This window comes from Coloeus monedula (genome assembly GCF_965178545.1).
Source record: "Coloeus monedula genome assembly, contig: HAP1_SCAFFOLD_273, whole genome shotgun sequence".
In the NCBI taxonomy this organism is placed as follows: Eukaryota; Metazoa; Chordata; class Aves; order Passeriformes; family Corvidae; genus Coloeus; species Coloeus monedula.
The window spans coordinates 123,656-142,687 of NW_028120662.1; the positions used below are offsets into that span (position 1 = coordinate 123,656).

A 19,032-nucleotide genomic window follows, 5' to 3' on the forward strand; every position below is an offset into this window, starting at 1 on the left:
AAACACTTTCCTTTGAGCCCTTTATTTCAAGGAGTCTCTTTTTTACTGAGCATCCAGTGAGAACAGTGCCCAGTTGTGGCTGTTATTATTTCTCTGCTTTTGCTGCGTGGCAATATTATGCTGGAGCTCTGCAGAACACCCACTGCAGCCCTTGTCTCACTGGGGCACACCGAATTGACAAAAAAAAGGCACAAAGATGAAACTCCTAAAGCAGCAGCAGCCCCAAGTCACTGAGCTGCTGCTTCCCACCACCAACACTCTGTGTCTCAGCAAACACTTCCAACGCACGAGCCAAGGCCACAGGGGAGTGAAAAGCCCAGAGCCTGCGGGCAGGACAAGCACTCCATTGATCAGTAACAAACCAACACAGCTCAGCTGGATGGTGCACTTAAGACTGGACCTGGAAGCATCAGGAAAAGCCATTGGAACACAAGCTCAGCAGCACAGAATCCATTTGGCACCAGCTGATGAGATGGGAGGCTCTGTGTGGGACACGTTGTGCATTCAGCTTCAACAATGCCACAGCTCCACAGCAGCGCTGAAAAACTTCTGCTTTTAACAGTTGGAGAGGATTTTCTCAATGGAAGTGAAGCTGTCATTAACAGAGGAACAGCACACAATGCACAACATAACCTGCAATAAAAAGCTTCTGCTTTCCAGCATGTAAGCATCCAGGTTACTGGACTTCAGCTCATGGAAACGAATCTGATGATAGATTTTTTTTTTAATTTTTCTTGGAACTAAAAAAGTAAAATCTTCCATAAAAGGATAAAGCACAAAAATACTCTCTCAGTACGTCTCAGGAAGCCATTTAATACCTTCCATGTCCTAGGAACAACTAGGCAAAACACTTGGAAAGTGTGAGCAGTAGAAATGTTGACCATTGAATGTTTGGCAGCCGTGTGCTCCAGCCCCTGGGAGGGGCTTGTCCCCCACTCCACACCAGTCCTGCAGCTCCCCAGCTATTTCTTCTTCTTCTTCTTTGGGGGCTCATCCTCAGAGCTGCTGCTGCTGCTGCTGCTGGAGGAGCTCGGATCCGAGTCGAAGTCGGAGGAGGAGGAAGAGCTGCTGGAGGAGGAGGAGGGGGAGGAGGAGGAGTGTTGGGTGGAGTCGCGGGAGACAAGCACTCAAGGCATCATGTTCAGCAAGTCTCGATTTATTTTTCAAAACTACACTTATAGTACCTTTAATTAGCTCATACATATTGCAAAAGTCGAGCTCCTCATTGGTGGGAGCTATTCCGTGGGATCTGTAAACACGGTGGTCTTATCTTCCTCTTCCATATGGTTTCTGTCTTCTTACTTATCTGAATGCACATTCTGTTATCTATGCAACCTCTTGCTCAAGGACTCAGTGTCTGCATCTTTACTAAGCCTGCTGTGTTATCATGACCTTTGCTTTTTAGCCATTCTTCAGAAAGACTCTCAACAGAGGAGGAGCTGTCCTCACTGTCACTGTCCTCGGAGGAGGTAGAGGAGTCCTGGCTGTCAGAGGAGTCGCTGGCTGAGCTGTCACTGCTGCTGCTGCTGCTGCTGCTGGAACTGGTCACACTTTTGGACCTGGGAGAGAACAAAGAGCTGAGCACAGCCCTGCCAGAGCCCATGGCACCGTGTTCTCTGCTCTGCTGTAATTATCCAAAGATCAATTTGTTGCCTTGAAAATTTCCAGGCCTCACCACCTAAGATGAATTCCTGTGCCCTCCCTCCCTTTCCCACTCCTGGATGAGTGGATTTTGGCCATTTGAGCAACGGCAGAGTGGCCCCAGGGCATGACATAGGCCAGCAGGACTGCAGAGAGGGGCAGAGAGGGAAAGCTGGCCAGGATCTCGTTCCCAGCCCTGAGCAGGGGCTTTACTGGCCTGACTGTCCTGTACTACCTGAGCTCTGGGGACAGTGAACCAGGCTCAGTCCCTGCCTCACCACTGCAGCAGGAATTCTGTCAGTTGTGACCAAACTTGTCCAGCGAACACATCCTACAAGCTCCTTCCTGGGCAGTTATTAATAAGGAAAACCAAGAGACTGTAAACAACCTTAAAGCAGGATACCAAGCTCCAGCCTTTTCTTTGAGAAGCAAATATGGCTAATTTGTGCCTGCTCAGAATCAGAAGGAGCAGCTGATCTCCTGGCAAGAGCCCAGGGTGGAGCACGCAGGAGAGCTGGGACACTGTGGTGGGGTCCTGCCACGTTCCTCACCATGGGGCTGCCGAGTCCCTGGGAAGTGCCCGTTCATTGGGTCACCCTGCTGCCAGCAGTTGTTTTGCACTTCCCACTCCACATTAATGTTTCATCTCCGGCATTTCAAATGCTTTGCATTTCGGTAGGAGCGGGGAGCCTGTCTCCCATGGCAACAGTGCCAGGAGTCCAGGACAGGAGAAGGAGCTGAATGGGAGCACAAACTGGAGAGGTTTCTCACCACAGCTCAGCTGATTGCTGTTACTGAAACCCAGTTCTTGCAGTAAATCAATCCCAAGTGTTTGCTCCTCCATTCTGCCACAGCTCACCTCAAATACCACTGGATTTGGAGCCTTTCAGTGGCCAGGGCAGCTCCGGGTGCCCCAGGCAAGACCTTGGTGGAGACTTTCCCTTGTCAGCAGTTTGCCAGGGGACCCTCAGAACACCTAACCTGTTGTTTTCATCCATGGAACTAGTGGGATTCTCAACCCTGCAAGAGGCAGAAGCACCAGCAATCCTGGTCCTTCCTCACTAGGACTTTCAAAATAAGCCAAGGTGTTCTGTGTCTGTTCAAATTAGCTTTAAAGGCACTGATTTAACAGAGAGGGTATTCCCCCCGCCTGAAATTCACTGGGAATTAGAAATGGACACAAAATAAAAATGAATGATTCCTACTCCTCCATCCCTTACTCTTCTCATCAGTCCACAACACTCGCCCCATGTGACAGAAAAGAGAAGGCACACTCAGGTTAGGGTTAAACTGTGTTTACGTTCTCTTTTCAGGCCAAACTAAGGAAGCACATCCAAAACCCCCGTGCTTCAGAGTTGGTGCATTTCCTCTTCAGGCCGCTGGAACTGGTAAATCTTATTCCCAGGTCTCACTGGGAACTCCTTTTATTTCTAGTTCACACTTACAAGTAGATAGATTGTGCAACAGGGTTGGAAAACTGCTCATACCTGGCCACAGCTTTCTCAGGAACTTCCAGAAGTGATGCCGGTTGTTCCTGGCCTCTGATCCGGTTTGAAGCTTGAAGTAAATACAGGAATCCCAGCAAATATGAATCCTTCCACCGGGTCAATAAGGCATTACTGTGAACAAAAGGGGCAGCCAGCTGGAATCCCCACTGGGAATCTGTCTGGTCTCACCTTCAGGCAAATACGGCTCAGTATTTGCACTGAAAATGCTTGGAAGCAGAAATCCCAACTTGGAAAAGGAGCCACAAAGGAATAGCAAGATACTTTCCATTTTTTGAAGTGTCAGCTTCTGACACTTCACTCGTCTGTAACAACAGCTCATTTGTAGATCAGCTCTTCCTTTGACTCCAATCCAAAAAAATCTCATGTTCCCTTGAACTGTCCAGTCTCCTTCAAAGACTTAGGTTGATGTTTCTTGCAGTGACTGTGCTGATCCAAGGATCAGCTTTGTCTTCGCTTCCTGCTCATCTGTGTGTCCCTGGTTTGACATTTTGACCGTTTCCTGCAAGTTCTCTCCTCTTTGTGTGGTTTGTGTGTGACCCAGATCATCAACAGCTGCGGTGGCCCCGAGCTGGCCCCGTCTGTCCTCAGCCCACTGCTTTCTAAAGACACCACCGATTTCCTGAGAGGACACCTGACACCCAAAGAGATAAACCTCTGGGATTCCCTGGGGGAGACATGGACCAGATCCAGGTAAGGACAGAGCTGCCATCTCCCCAGGCTCCCCACGCAGACGGGATGCTTGGATTCCCTGATGCTCCTGCTTCTTCTTTCAGGGGATGCCCTGAAAGACACATTCTTCGTGAATGTCACCTCATATTCCCACTTTCTGTCCTAGAGCCGAGTGGCCCCGAGACACGAACGTCCCCACCTACATCCCCAAATTCCACAACGGCTGGGAACCACCCACAGAAATCTTCCGTGGAGCTCCCTGGGAAATAGACATTGGACACTTGCAAGAGGAAGGTTAGTCCTGTGTCCCTGTCTCTTCACTCTCCCTCCCCCTTTTCCGGAGAAATGGAGCTGCAGGGGTAGTGGTGGCATGCAACAAGTAGTTGGCTCAAAACTCAGTTGGATCTGGTTGCCCCAGTTAAATACAGAAAGCAAATGAGGCTGGAAAAGGGCAGCAATAATGAGCCTCTCCCAATCCAAGGCAACAGCACCCTACAGCGTAACTGAGCTCCAGGGACACAGGCTTCCCTGGAGAACACCTTGACCAAAATCTGCCAGACCATGACTCATCTACCACTATCCCTCTCCTTTTCTCCGATCAGCTTTCCCCTTTCCTGGTAACACTGACTCCATGTCTGCCTTTCCAGCTCTCCTCAGCCAATGGATATCCTTACTGGAACTCCTCACTCAAGCGTGGCCAGACGGCTGAGCAGACACAGGTCGGGGATGCCTTCAAACAGAACATCACTCCACATGGAAATAGGTAATGGATCCGCACGCCCGGAGCTTTGGCTCCCGCCTCGGAACCTCATGAACGCACACGGACACGTACAGTGACACTGGGACGTTTGGGCATCCTGGAGACAACTCCCTGCCACTGTTAATAACCACCAAGGGAAGACAAAGATCAGCTGAGGGGTTATTCCCATAAGCACTGTCTGCTGTTTAACCCCCAGCAGCTCTGCAAGGAAAGGAATCGCAGGTGTTTTCCACCGCAGGAGGCAAAAATATTGACTGACTTCATCAGTCCATCCATAGGTCTTGTTTCCCAACATCAGCCCAGCAAAGTGACCTTAAGGATCAGGTGCCAAAGATGCTGCACTGCGCTTTGGCTCTCCATGTGTGTAGAGATGCTGGAATCATGGAATCACAGAAGGGATTGGGTGGGAAGGGACCTTAAAGATTATCCCGTTCCAACCCCCTGCCATGGCCAGAGACACCTTTCACTATCCCAGGTTGCTTCAAGCTCTGTCCAGCCTGGCCTTGGACACTGCCAGGGATCCAGGGGCAGCCACAGCTTCTCTGGGCAACCTGTGCCAGGGCCTCAGCACCTTCACAGGGAAGGATTTCTTCCCAATATCCCATCTAAACCCACCCTCTGGCAGCGGGAAGCCATTCCTCCTTGTCCTTTCACTCCAGGCTCTTCAAGTCCCTCTCCAGCTCTCTTGGGGCGCCTTTAGGCACTGGAAAAGGCTCTAAGGGCTCTCCAGAGCCTCCTCTTCTCCAGGCTGAACATTCCCAGCCCTCCCAGCCCATCTGTGTAATGCTCTAGCTCTTGGAGCACTTCCTGGCCCTTCCTGTCTGATATTGCGCTGGTTTATTAAAGGAAATTCTGACTCTTTCTGCTATCTCTGTGTATTTATCTCCAAAGGACTGTGAGTACGGAAGAGTCATCCCCTATGTTCCTCAGCTCTTCTTTGGGGAACTCACCTATAAATGGAACTGCAGAAATGGGGAGGGAGGAAAAGGAAACAGGATGTGAATCGAGCACCTGCATAGTGACCACAGATGTCCACTGCTAGACAGACACTGATGTCAGGCAGATCATGCCCTCCAAATAGTGCTCAGAAAGAGAACAAGTTTGGGATTTCTGAAACTGCTCTGAATTGGATTTGCTTAAACAGATGTCATTAGTAAAAGCAATCAAAGAAAGAGTTTTGATCCCTCTTCCAAGCTGATGCCACTTATCATGTATCTTCCCTGCATTCTTCTAGGGAAGCTGTTTTTGATGTTGTCCTGTCCTTCTTTTTATAAGGGAGCAAAAATACTTTATTAAGTATTACTCTTTCAGTTTTGTTTCCTCTCCTCTTCTGAGATACAGTAAAGTGAACATTCAGCAGAATAGTTTTGTATTTTTTGAACACAATTCTTCTTTTATCCAACTGAGGCCCTTCTGTGATCATGAAAAAACAGAAACTGTTGTGAACTACAGTTTACACTCATAAGAGGTTGACATGGGTCAGTTCTCCAAGGTTATTCTTAGTTCAACTGCTGTGTAAACTGTTGATGTCACTGACTGGAGGCTGCTCTTCAGGACATTATAGATATGATAATTATATGACAGAAAATGCAACATATAGTTGAATCTGACCTTCAAGTTCACTAGCTTAAAAAAGGAAAAAAATGTCTGTAAGAAATTTGCTGCTTTTCCCATTACTAAGATGTAATAAATGCCTTCAAGTTTATACTCAGTCGACAGCATATACACATGGACAGCAGTGCCCATCCATCCAAATGTACCCCAAGCTAGGGTACATTTTAAGTCTCAATGATCACTGCCTCCAGAAAGCATTTTTGAGACAAAACAGGCAAAGTCTTTTGCATATCTAGACAATCATCCAATACTAGGATCTTCACTCTCACATAAACACTTCATGTTTTTCCACAGAGGAATCTGAGATAGATTTTTCTGAGAAATAACAAACCACCAAAAATTAATAAATGACAAACAAGGGAAAAGCACCACTTCCTCACTCAGCACATTTTCCTTGATTTTCATTAAGCATTCAGATTTACAGATGCTGATATTGCCACAAGAGCAGTTTTTTTCTGGTTTAACTTCCTCTTCCAGTAGAGCAAGCACAGCTGCAAAATGCAAGCTCACTTCTAGGCTCTCTTACACATCACCAGTTTACCACATTCCAACCAGTCACAGCTGTGCAACACCCCGTCAGGGTACTGGGATTACTGCAGTGCCACAGACAGTTTAAGTGAGGCTCATGGAGCTGTACAATTTTAACTATGTTTTATATGTATAATTAAATGATGCATGACATGGAAATAAGCCAGCTGTACTGAAACTGAACAAACTAACTGCTCTGATGCAACAGTTAAGCATCTCATCAGTTCTAAAATGAAACAGGTTTAAAGCAAAAACAATATAGAGAACAGAATGCTTGACACTGTTAAATAGCATGGTCAAAGGATAATTTTTGAACATTAAGGAAATGCATTCACCCAGTCAAATTTTCAAAAGAATTCCTGGCACCAAAATGTTCTCTGTTTGCTTTTTCACCATGTTTTAAGAATGGATCACTCTGGGGGAAGAAAATCCTGTGCGCAAAACACTGCGTGAAACTAAACAATCCTTAAACATGGCTAATTTCCATGTGGAGCTGATGATTTAGCACTGTCATCCTTCAGCAGAGGAGAAAGAACTACCTGTCTTTAGTTTATTTAGGTAAGATGAAAAAAGTGAGGAGCGTGAATTTGATCTTGCTTCAATTTACTTCAGTGGAAAAACTCTTGCCATGACTTCAGTGAGAATGAGACTGCATCTTAATTCATTCTATATGGAGAAAAACAAATCAGCTGAGAATAATGCTTTTGTTTATTAGATGTAAATTACTACCATAGTCGTTTTTAACAGTGCTAAGTAAATCCTGCTTTAAAAGCCAAACGTTGCCTTCAGTCCTGCTTATTCCTCTGTACTGTGTCACAATGCAGGATTCCTGGTCCTCTGACCAAGTCACCGCTGTCACAGTAAGCATGGCTTGCTCTGGGGAATGGCCACATTCCCAGTAAGCATGGCTTGCTCTGGGGAATGGCCACATTCCCACACGGGAATGATAGATGTTTGTGGATGTCACTGGTGACAATGTCCAAATCTGGGCTAGGGCATGCCCCCCAGCCAAGAAACTAGGGTGCACACTTTTGTAATATAAATGCATTCACTGAGAACACAGACTACACTTACTAAAATGTCCATGAAAAGCAGCCAAGTAAATCAAATCAATAGGGTTAAATTTGCAATTAGGATTCTCTCTTTCGGCAGGAAAATTTTAGGATAGCCACAAACTGAGAAAAATTTGCTTTTTTTTCTTCTTTTTCTCAGAAGGCAATCAACCTTCTGGTCTGGCTATTCTTTACTTCTCCCTATGAAGTAAAATCTAAAAAGACACACACACGATATTTATGGAAGGACCTCCCAATGAATTAGGAAAAATTATTACTCAGAAGATCAAACAGAAACAAGACTGTCTACACTGTATGAATTAAACATACATGAATTAGGACACTGAGCCTTCCATTCTTTAGTAACAGAACTGATGCTGTCCTGAAAATGACATTAATGAATTAGACTGGTATATGAAAACCTTCTGCATCTGCTCTAGAGGTTGGAATGAGGATGTTAAATGAGGCAGCAGACAACAAGGACGTGCTGCTTAGGGAAGCTGAATATCACTTCTGTGCTTGTGGAGTTCTGCAGTTTGGATGAAGGTCACAGGTTATCTCCAGCTACATGAAAATGAGTGATAAATACACACTGTTGGTCTTAGACTGAAAGCAGTACTAGGCAAAGAGAGTCAAAATATGGAATATTACTCAAAATCATCCCCTGGTTTTCTAAAGATCATAATCTTCTATTAGAAGACAGTTTGTTACCTTCTCCTAATATTAAAGCTGTAATAGTAAAAGCACCTCAATCTTGTAGAAGTATCTAAGATACACAGAATAAGTAAGGTATATGCAGTGAGAGCACCCTAAAAACATCACAAGAGGAGTGACAATTTCTGGGATAGTAATGACATGAACGAGTATCTAAACGTTAAGTCTGAGTGAATAAGAGAATTTTTCAACTAATGGATCAGGGAAAATGTGAAAAGATGAGATATGTGATTAAAGATCATAGTGTATTCGGTTAACACAGGTGGAAAATATATGACTTTGATTCTGTACTACAACATATTTTAATTGATTTGTGTGTAGTTTTAGTTTTATACATGCACAATTTTTTAGAACACATCTTTAGACTGGGACAAACAATAAAGGAAATCCATTGTATGACTTTACATTGATCCCAACATCACTCACTGGAATATCTTAACATTTCCTGCACAGATTCCCATTCGTTAAGATGACAACCTTGAGAAGAAGGAAATCTATAACTGCCATTCAGAGAAGGTCTAAAATTTCAATTGCTGTTTGAACACAAAGGAGCTTTGACATGCTGTGGTTTATTGAAGCACTCCTGCAGTTATAGACACATCTTTAACCACCCTACCCTCTCCCTCTTCCTCCATCCACCACTGATTGATGCAACTGGGAGATTCAGTAACTGCAGAGCAAAGTCCCGCTTACTTCCAGCTCTCCTGCCCCAGCAAATGCTCAGCTCTTCTGGGAAGATGGAGCTATGCCATAAGCACATTGCACCTGAAAGGAGATGAAACCTTCCCTTCAAAGACACATGTGACCAGGTTTTTGGAACTGCCTGATGTGGCCAGTTCTCATCTGTTTTCCATAAAGAAGGAAAAGAGCCCTGTATTCTCCTCTTCATGATAGTTCAAGTATGAATTCCAAAGAACAGAGATGCCAGGACTTGTCAGTGACATGACTAACAATTTTATGAGAACTGGCAAAACAGTTCATTTCTCCTACATCTTATTCTCAGAAACCTTGGAATTGTTTTGTCTGAAAGATTTGGGGGGAGGAAGGTGGGCTTAATTCTCACAACTATATTAAATATTCAGTACATCTGATATTCTGTTGTCAACACGCAAAATATAGTTTAATTATGATAAGCTATACTGGAATCATTTACAATACATAAATGTGAAAAAACAGCATTAAATTATTTCTTGTTCCATGTGGAAAAATATACACCTTCCAACCCCCCAAGAAAGTAAGACAAGGCACAATAAATTCTGGTAATTCTCTTTCTTCTGACTTTTCAGTTCCATCACAGCTCTCAAAACTAAGATTTATGTGCTGTTTTGCATCTGTATCTGTTGTTGATTTTCCCCCCCTAGAGGGATATAGGTGAATAAGTTTGGACAGGAAACGGTATCCCTCAAGCCAAACTGAAAGGTTTATAAAGTTGCTAATAAAAGTTTGGGTCAGGGCCTAAATATCAATCATCTGCTCACTGTCTTTTTAAACGAGCTCAGGCATTTTCCCAACTGTTCCCAGCAGGTCTCTGCCACTATTTTAAACTAAGATTTCAGCCATTTTTTTTCCCCTGTGTTGACCTCACTAATTTTTCTTTCTCCCCCTCTTTACCTGCCAAAGGCATCCATCAGGATTTTGCCAAAGGCTATCTGCTTTTGAAGTTGAGAGGGATTCACTAATCGTGAGTGTCAAATCCACAGTAAATGCCATGGCCATATGGTATATGCTGCTTTTGGGAATTAGCTCAAAAGGCCTAGCTGTGAGAAGGCCGGCTGTATGTCAGGAGGGTTTTACTGCTAACTTTCATAACTCATGTCAGCTCTTTCAGTTTCTGTATGCATTGGCTTCAGGGAGTGCAACTGTTCCCTGAATTTATAAAAATGTTGTCAAGATCCCTTGATCTTGCTTCCTCTGTCTCTCTCGCACAAACACATCCAAACACATTTATATACACAGTGGAATAGCATGCACAGTGGCATGCAAATCTAGCAAAAGAGAAGCTTGTAAATAAATAGCATGTCATTCTGCTTACTCAATACATTTCTCTGGGTGTTAAACTCATGATAAACATATCATAAGCCCCGATGAAGGCTCTACAGCCTGTCCCATCACACCATCCTGAGTGTAACTCTGCAATGCATAGGAAGACATAAGTTTGAAAAACAGAGCAGAAATAGCTCCCATAAGGGCAAGGGGCTGACATAGCTGAAACATAACTAACTGGAGAGCATTTGTTTTCACTAAAGAAGGAAGTGTCAGTGACACATCTCTGTGCCTGTGGAGGTGTACTGTACATTCAAAGCAAAAAGAAATCCACCTTCTTTAAAAAATTGGCCATTAATACATAAATATGTCTGTGTTGAAATCCCTCAGACGGTACCATTCTTAACAAGAACTACACACAAGACTAAGAAATTCTGCAGAGAATCACGCTTTTGTGATCCAAAGAGGCAAGGAGAAAGAAAACCACATATGAAGAGTTTAACATACCCACTTAGTGATAGAAAAAGAATTATTACAAAAATAAATGTCAGTCCCCTTGAAACACTTGAGTCAGCGCTCTCAACTTTCTCTGATGCTGTAGGAAGGTGTGAATGTCCTCCATGTGTCACATCATCCGCACCAGCCACACAGGAATGTCTCCAATGCACCTCAGAGCCTTTCAAGGACCACTCCCCTCTAATTTATGTATAGTCTGTTAACATCCTCTTGGAGCAAACAGAAATAATACTTTTAAAAGACATTTATACTTCAGAAACATGTGCCCTGACACAACAAAAAACCCAGATTTTAATACTGCCCCGAGGCAGAATTCATCCATCTTTAAGGCTTCTATTATGTATTTCCTGGTTAGTAATACAAAAAGAACTGCTGGCAGTATCACATCGAAACCAAAGTGGCAGAATCAGAAAAACTACTGAAAAGTTTACCTTTATAGGAAAGCTTCAGTCTTGGGATATTTTGTTTTGACGTTCCAGTGACTGGAAGGAACAGCATCGCTAAAGACAGCAGGCTGCAGGCATGTGGCACTTGCAAAGCTCTCATTCTGCTCTCCTCTTCTGTATCTTCTTTTGTACTATGGTGAAATATCTCCCCACTTTTCAAACAATCCAAGTTTTATCTGGAAGAAAAAAAGAAAACATCTGTAGATCTGCTTTACTGCATAAGCAACAATTCTGTAAGCAAGCCAGACCTATTTCTAAAGAGCACCTCAGTTAATTTCTTTGCTACGAAAGTATTTTTCCTCTAGTACAAGTAAATATGTTTTGTTTCTTTAATACTAAATTTACACATTTTGACATTGGAAAAATATGTAAACTTTTCAGACACCAATGTCTAGCCTAGCTAACGTTTAAGCACAAATTAAATTAATGCAGTATCCATAAAAAGAACATTTGACATTCAAAAGTGACCATGCAACTTGATAGTTAATACCAGTCCATTGGATATCTTACATGTTTTATAACTCTTTTTGTCTCAGTACAACAGCTATTGTGTGTTTATGCTATGACTAAAATGAACTGTAATGTCTCAGATGCCATGGGGGTACAAGCTGAGTTAACAGTGAGTACTTACCCATCAAAAACTAAACTAAGAAAACTGGAAAGAGCAAGCAGTTGTGTTTAGTTTTAATAGAGAAAAAAGTCAAAGCGGATGATGGATTTAAAAGTGCTTTCAGTATGATATTTCCAGCAGAACAACTGCCTCAACTCATCCACCAAAATGTCCTATAAACTTTAATGAGTGTTTCAGGCTGGGGTCAATAGGCTGATATGGGATTTTGTTAGCACAGTGTGCAACTAAGCCAGCTTTGCAACACTTTTCACTTAGTAAGAATCATTCATATTCCATAAATCTTGAAGTGTTTTACAACTGAAAGCAATTATCACTGCCCTTATTTTCCCTATGCAAAAACGGAACCATAAAGCTGCAGTGAACCTATTTCCTCAAGGTCACACAGCAAGCACAGTAGTTGAAAAGAAAACAGCAACAGCAGTCCTGCTGTCCTTTGTACCCAGCTATCAAGGATCCCTTTTGCCCAATAACTCGACTTTTGCACATGAAATTATTTGAAATGGCATCTTGAGTTCTGAAGGCAAAACTTCATGGTTAATAAATCACAGAGATCAGAGTATGAAAATATTTGTGAGACCAGATCCTTCCCCCTGCAAGTGCCTGATGCTAGAGGTCAAGGGAGATGGCTGGTGAAATGACAAATGTCAGTGTTTGAGTAATGCTGTAAAACCAAGGAGTAAGGAAATGTTATGGTTAGTCAAGAGATTAATGGCTCATGATGTGCCATGAAAATTCTTTTCTGAAAGGTACTGGAGCTGCCTGATTAAAAGAGCAATCCTAGTGCCCACATCAGCCAGCACTTGCACAGACACCAAAGGAGAGGTTCCTTGCAAGTCCATGAGAGATGCAGCACAGCTTGTGGCCCCTGAGCCTTTCCACCGGTCTGTTATTTGAACTCCTGCAGCACTGGGTCTTGCAATTCTGTGAGCTACAGCAGCACCCAGAACCAATTCGGCACCTCCTGATACAGGCAGTTCATCCTTCCTGGCATGAAAGGATGGAAACAGAATCCCTTCCGTTCTCTCTGACACAGGAAATCTTTCTCAGATGAAACTTGGGCTTTCTGAGCCTCCAGACTTTCGCTCAATAGCAAAAGACAAGGAAGTGTGCAAGAAGAGCATGATGGTGAAAAAGAGGGAAACAATTCGTAAAATCCCCAAAGCATAATTCCTATTGCAGAACACTAAGCTTCTTCCTTCTCAGTCCCCTCTTCAACACTCATATGCAGTGTCTGAATGCACTACTCTTGGCCAAGTGTGAGTACATGTTCACGAAATGACATGGAGAGAAAACAGACAAACATGAAATGCCTGTTTCATCTTTCTCTTCCCTTTATTACAGTATCAGATCCTAAGAGAACACCCTTACTTCTTCTGTGCCAACACATCTATCTGAGGGTGGACCACGAAGGACTAAAGTGGATTAGACTATCCCAGGGTTAAATCGCCTTGAAGAAATTTATTTAGAGGTGAAAACGGGGAAAAGAAGGAGAGGGGACTAGGGGGAAGAATATATGAAGATGAGACACCAGCCCTGTTCATCTTCAGCAGGATGATAGTGACAAACCATACTTCAAAAAGAAGCAATTAAGAGGGAGCCAGTCTCACTGCAAGTATGTTGAGAAGTCACGGCCTGAAGGTCTGGGCCTCAGCCAACAGGGAACTCACCAAAGGATATGGGGCTCATTTTCTTGAGGCAAATTACTGTGAAGAATCAGGACTAAATTTGACTAAAAAAACAGTTGCATCAATGCACTGTCATTTGCTGAATTGATTGAGAATCAGCACCAAACTCCGCCCTTCGGCCATAGCTCACAACCTCACTTTTTCATGTAGGCTTTTTTTGCTAATGGGAACCTTCCTTTTTTCTTGGTTGGGTTTTTTTTCCCCTTTCCCCTTTTATTTGAATAATGTCTGTGAAAAACCATTTGCTTTCACGAGGCGGTTAGTTTACACTGGAGGCAGCAGCTCTGTGAGCTCGAGCCAACCCTGTCCTGTCTTTAGATTCATTGCAATCTGGCCACATTGTCACATATATTTTTAGTTTATGATGATCCTCTAATACAATTCCAGCTTCCACACAGAGTCCTTCCAACAGTCTAGCTCAGGTTAATGAACTTCAGGACACTTCTCTTCTGCAGGAATTTCGAGGCCCAGGGGGTGGCTGTGCCCAAGAGATTTGCCAAAATCCGCTACGATTTCACTGCGCGAAACGCCAATGAGCTCTCGGTGCTGAAGGATGAAATCCTGGAGGTACGTGACCGTTCCTGGAAAAGGTGTGTCCCCCAGGGGCAGGAGAGAGCTCGGGATAGCAACAAGCACCAACTCCATTTTCCCTGGTGGTATCTCAGCAGTGACACAAAGCTTTGCTCAAACCCAAAGCTGGAGCAGGCTGCCTGTGCTGTGTCGTGTCATTTCCTCAGCTCAAAGACATCGGTCCCATTTTAACCACAGTGAGGAGGGAGGACAACAACTCGCTCTAGAGCCCTGCTCATCCCCCGCTGGGTCGGTTCCTTATCACCACTTCCTCCTCCACGAGGATTTGTTTTCTCTGAAAAGCACCTTTCTCATAACCTTTCTCTTACTGCAGCACTGTTGGCAGCTGGACAAGGTGGGACGTGACTTGGGCTGACACTGATCTGTGACCTGAGGAAAAGGTTTCTCTGCAAAATGTGGCTTTTTATTTATTTAATTATTTATTTTAATGCAAAAAGACATCAGAAACTCAGTCATTAGGAAAAAAAGGTCTGGAGAAACAGGGACATTATGTAGGAACTATGAGTTCTTCAGCACGCAGAGGTGCTCTCCTGTTCATCCTTACGATAAATTCTGATGCTTTCCAGGAAAAGTTTCAGTCCTGGATTGCATCTGAGAGCAACAGATCTGATTAGAGCTCCTGGCCTCAGTGATGTCCTTCTGGCAACTTCACCTTTTGGATGGTTCGGCCCCGCTATATCCTGGTTGTTTATGCCTGAAATCCCATTTTCCCACAGCAGATTTATTTTTGTCCCTCTCTCAGGTGTTGGAAGATAATAAGCAGTGGTGGAAGTTGCTCAACCGGAGTGGGCAGGCCGGTTATGTTCCATACAATATCCTGGATGTGGTGAAACTGGAAGAGCTCAAACAGGTCTGTAGTCAGGTAATACCTGACTGGTATCAGCTGCAGGGCACAATCTGCCTCTGGGAATAATGTTGTCATTAGACCTCCCTGATTTCTTAGGATACTATGCACCAATCAGGACAGACCTTCAGAAGTAGACAAAGCCAGGAGATTCCTGAGTCTCCTATGATAAAACTCACATTTTGCTACGATCGTCTTCCCAAATAAGGCCTATCCTTCCTATTTGTGCACCAGCCTCCTGCTTTCCATATTTTTCCACATCAAGATTTTTCTTGGGGGTTAAATTAAAGATGGACACTTCCCTCAGCCAGTTCAGTTCAGCACCAGGAACACGTTACTGGAGTGGAGGCAGATGGAAACACCATCTAAGTGAGAATTAACTGAATACTGCAACTTGCACTGCAGAAACGTGGAGCTGGAGTGTTCTAAACACCCTAGGGAAGCATGGAATTGCTTCCCCATTTTGGTATTGCAGCGTTTGGGCAAAGCCTAAGGCGGCCCAGCAGGCTTCTGGATAAATCCCTGCTAGTTTAATCAAAACGTCAAAAAACTTTCCAGTCCGCTCCAGGCCCTTGGCAGTGGTCCCGCTTCACATCCCAGCTACGGAGCAGTGAGGCTCTGCCTTCCAATGAGATCGAACATGTTTGGCACAACTAGGAATTCCCTTGCGCAAACTTCAGACTTTGCTTTGGGTTCTTCATTCCCAGAAATTAACTTCTTCCATGCAGCTCCACCTGAGGTCTCCCCAGCCCCACATCAGCACAAGGAGAACACGGCAGTTTGTCCCTCCGTGGGTGTGAGGCAGAAAGCTTAAGAAAATTAAAAACGACCAAAAAAAATTCTTACTTTTCTTTCCCTTTCTAACCAGTCTAACCAGAGGTACAAAGGAGACCTGAGCCCCAGGGGCTATGGCCCATCCAGCCCAACCCACAAGCTGCCTGCCAGCTACGCCGGGGATAAGTGGGGCAGTGAGATGTTGTCGCGCCACTCTGCACAGGACGCCAAAGAACGCACGTGTGTGTCCCACTCTGGGCTCCCCTGGGTTTGGGCGCTCGGGGGACCAGACCTGCCCAAGGGGCTCCCCTGCACCTTTTACTGATCACAGCAATGGAGCAGCACTGTGTCTGGAGGCCATTCCAGGCAGGACAAGAGCCAAGAGAGCAGCCCTGGGGCTTGTGACACCGCCGGGGCTCTCGGGCGGCCCGGGCCGAGCAGGGCAATAAGTGATCACCCCATGCCTCCTTCCTCCAGTTCTAACTTCCTCCTCCTCCTCCCAAGGAGAGAGTTTCCTTTCTCTTCCAAAATGTTTAAGTGTGTCTAAGGAACAGCTCAGGTCAATCCCTTTCTCTCACTTCCTTTTGCTCATCTCCCGGCACACACACAGTGCCCGCCTGGCCGCTTCCTTCATGTGGTTCCACAGAATTCCCGGCCAAACAGGAGATCCGCATCACTCCCTCACCCTGCACATGCTGTGGGGCTCACAGAGCAGGAGAGAGATCAGGGGCCCTGCTCACCTCACCCCTTATCCCACCCTGTCCACTCCTGGAAGCAGGAGCCCTTCTGGGACGACAGGAAGCCCCACAATACAAGGACACAAATCTGTTCGTATCACTGAGTTATTCTCCACAGTCTTCAGGAGTTTCATGGGGAAAGCGATACTGGATGAAGAGTCACTGGAGTTTTCACAGAAGCACAGGATGCCCTGGGCTGGAAGGGACCTTCAAGCTCATCCCATCATGAGTGTGTTGCTCATTCCCAGTTTGTGCTTCCTGCCGCTTCTGTTCTGTTGCGGAGCAAAACCTGGAGCTCTGCGATCAGCAAATTAGTGACTAGAAGCAGCAGAGAGGACTGAAAAGGTCTCAATTCCAAACCTCCAATTGTAGATTCTCACAGAACTGTGCTTCCACATCAGGCAACAGCCAAGGGGTGATGGGAGCAAAATAAATGGCAACACAGGGGCACAGGAAAATGGGAATCACTTTTCTGGGCTGAATTTAAATAAGAATGTTGAGCCACATCCCCATTTGCCTTACAGTTTCCCCACAAACATTTAATGGCATTTTTGACTGAAGACTTGATTTCATTCCCTACTTGTTTCTACAGAACTTATTCACCAAACGGATGAGCTGAACGACGAGCTGCTAAAGAAGATCACAAACAATAAAATTCAGCCTCCCCACAGGAATTTCAAAGTGGAAAAGCCTCAGCAAGTTTTCGTGCCCCTCACCTTTGAATCCAGCACTGAAGAAGTCAAAGCCTGGCTGGAGGCCAAGTCATTCAGCAAAGAGTAAGATTTGCCCTATTGCCACGTGCAATGCTCGTCCTTCCCTGGAGAAGGAGCAGGGGAGGCCACCGGCACCATCTCACCTGGGACAAGCCACTTGGATTTACTTACAGAGCCTGTGTTGCAAATTAGATTTCAACCCTGTTCAATCCAGGCTCTATAACCAGAATGTTCAGAGCCCAAAGTCACTCCCTTTCTCTGGTATAAATATTTTCTTGGAGATAAACAGTTAACTAACTAAATCCAAGGCCTGAAATGCTACTGGAATTGCAGCTGCCACCTTGGAACAGCCCCAGGGCCCCGTGATATGGTCCCACTGCAGCTCCTGGCCTCCCATCTCCAACTCCTCACCTCTGGCACGAGGCCACGTGCAGCACAATCGTCACCTCCCTACTTTGTGTCTCCCCAGGACCGTGGAACACCTGGGCATCCTCACCGGAGCTCAGCTCTTCTCCCTCAACAGAGAGGAGCTGAAGAAGGTGTGCGGTGATGAGGGAAATAGAGTCTACAGCAAGATCACAGTGGAGAAAAACCAGCTGGAGGTAAGCATTTTTCTGGATAATTCCTGCTGGAATGGGGGCTGTACCAGCAGCGTCAGATAGCTCATTAAACAGGCATTTTAAAAAATACAATTGTGGGGAAAAAAAATGCAACCAAACCTACACCAGCAATAAAACACACGTAAAAATTCCGAAGTGTCTTTTGAGCAAATCTGTAAGATCCCCCTGTTTCCACTAATTAATCTGCTTTTTACTGATATCACTTATCTCTGTGAAACTAGCTCTACTTTTACAGCATTAATTAAATACTGTCACTTAACTGCAGCTTGAAGTTCAAATCCAAACTGCCTGTTTTGTTTCCATTCCAGAAAAGCAGAGGGGAGTCGGAGCTCCAAGAAATCACGAAGCGCCGCCAGGAAAGGATTGATTCTGCAAATTAAAGTCTCTCTGCTTTATTTCAGCTCTTAGCCCTAAGTAGTGCAGAAAAAAAGGGAATGAAAGCAATGATTCCTGGCCCAGGCCAGATGCAGCAGAGCTCCCCTTGGGGTCCAGCTGCCATCAGAGTGACAATTCCTTGAACACTGTTGGGAAGGGTTGACAATAAGACCATGTCCCACTGGGAAAGGTGTTTTAATTTTGCATGAAGTATTTTTTTTATAACTATATATTTTATACTGAAATTTTCCGTGCATGCGATCAGAGCAGGATTCACACGGGGCTGGATGTACAAGGGCTGGCTTCAAGCAAAAAAAAGACCCCCAAAGCTTTTCTCCGAGGGCTGTCCCCTGCTCCCCACTCTCCCCTGGCAGAGCAGGCGTGGCACACAGCACAAGAGAGGCCAGCCTCAAGGCTTGGAGCCTGGAGCAGAGGAATAAGGCTTTAGAACCCTGCAATGGTTTGGGTTTAAGGAAAGGACATTAAAGCTCATCCCATTCCACCCCCCTGCCATGGGCAGGAATGCCTGTCACAAGCCCAAGTTGTTCCAAATCTTGTCCAACCTGGCCTCGGACACTTCCAGGAATGGTGAGTCATGACCTCTCTGGGCAACCTAACCCTTTCTATTTCC

At 45.0% G+C, this 19,032-nt stretch overlaps 1 pseudogene across 1 annotated transcript; it reads left to right on the forward strand.

Moving 5' to 3' along the window:
• Positions 1 to 2,954: 2,954 nt before the first annotated feature.
• LOC309585759 (epidermal growth factor receptor kinase substrate 8-like protein 2) lies at positions 2,955 to 18,406 on the forward strand (annotated as a pseudogene). The gene is made up of 10 exons: positions 2,955 to 3,029; positions 3,691 to 3,839; positions 3,985 to 4,111; positions 4,466 to 4,581; positions 14,203 to 14,314; positions 15,081 to 15,200; positions 16,051 to 16,198; positions 17,286 to 17,469; positions 17,876 to 18,008; positions 18,335 to 18,406. The product of its transcript is annotated as an epidermal growth factor receptor kinase substrate 8-like protein 2 (transcript).
• Positions 18,407 to 19,032: the final 626 nt, after the last annotated feature.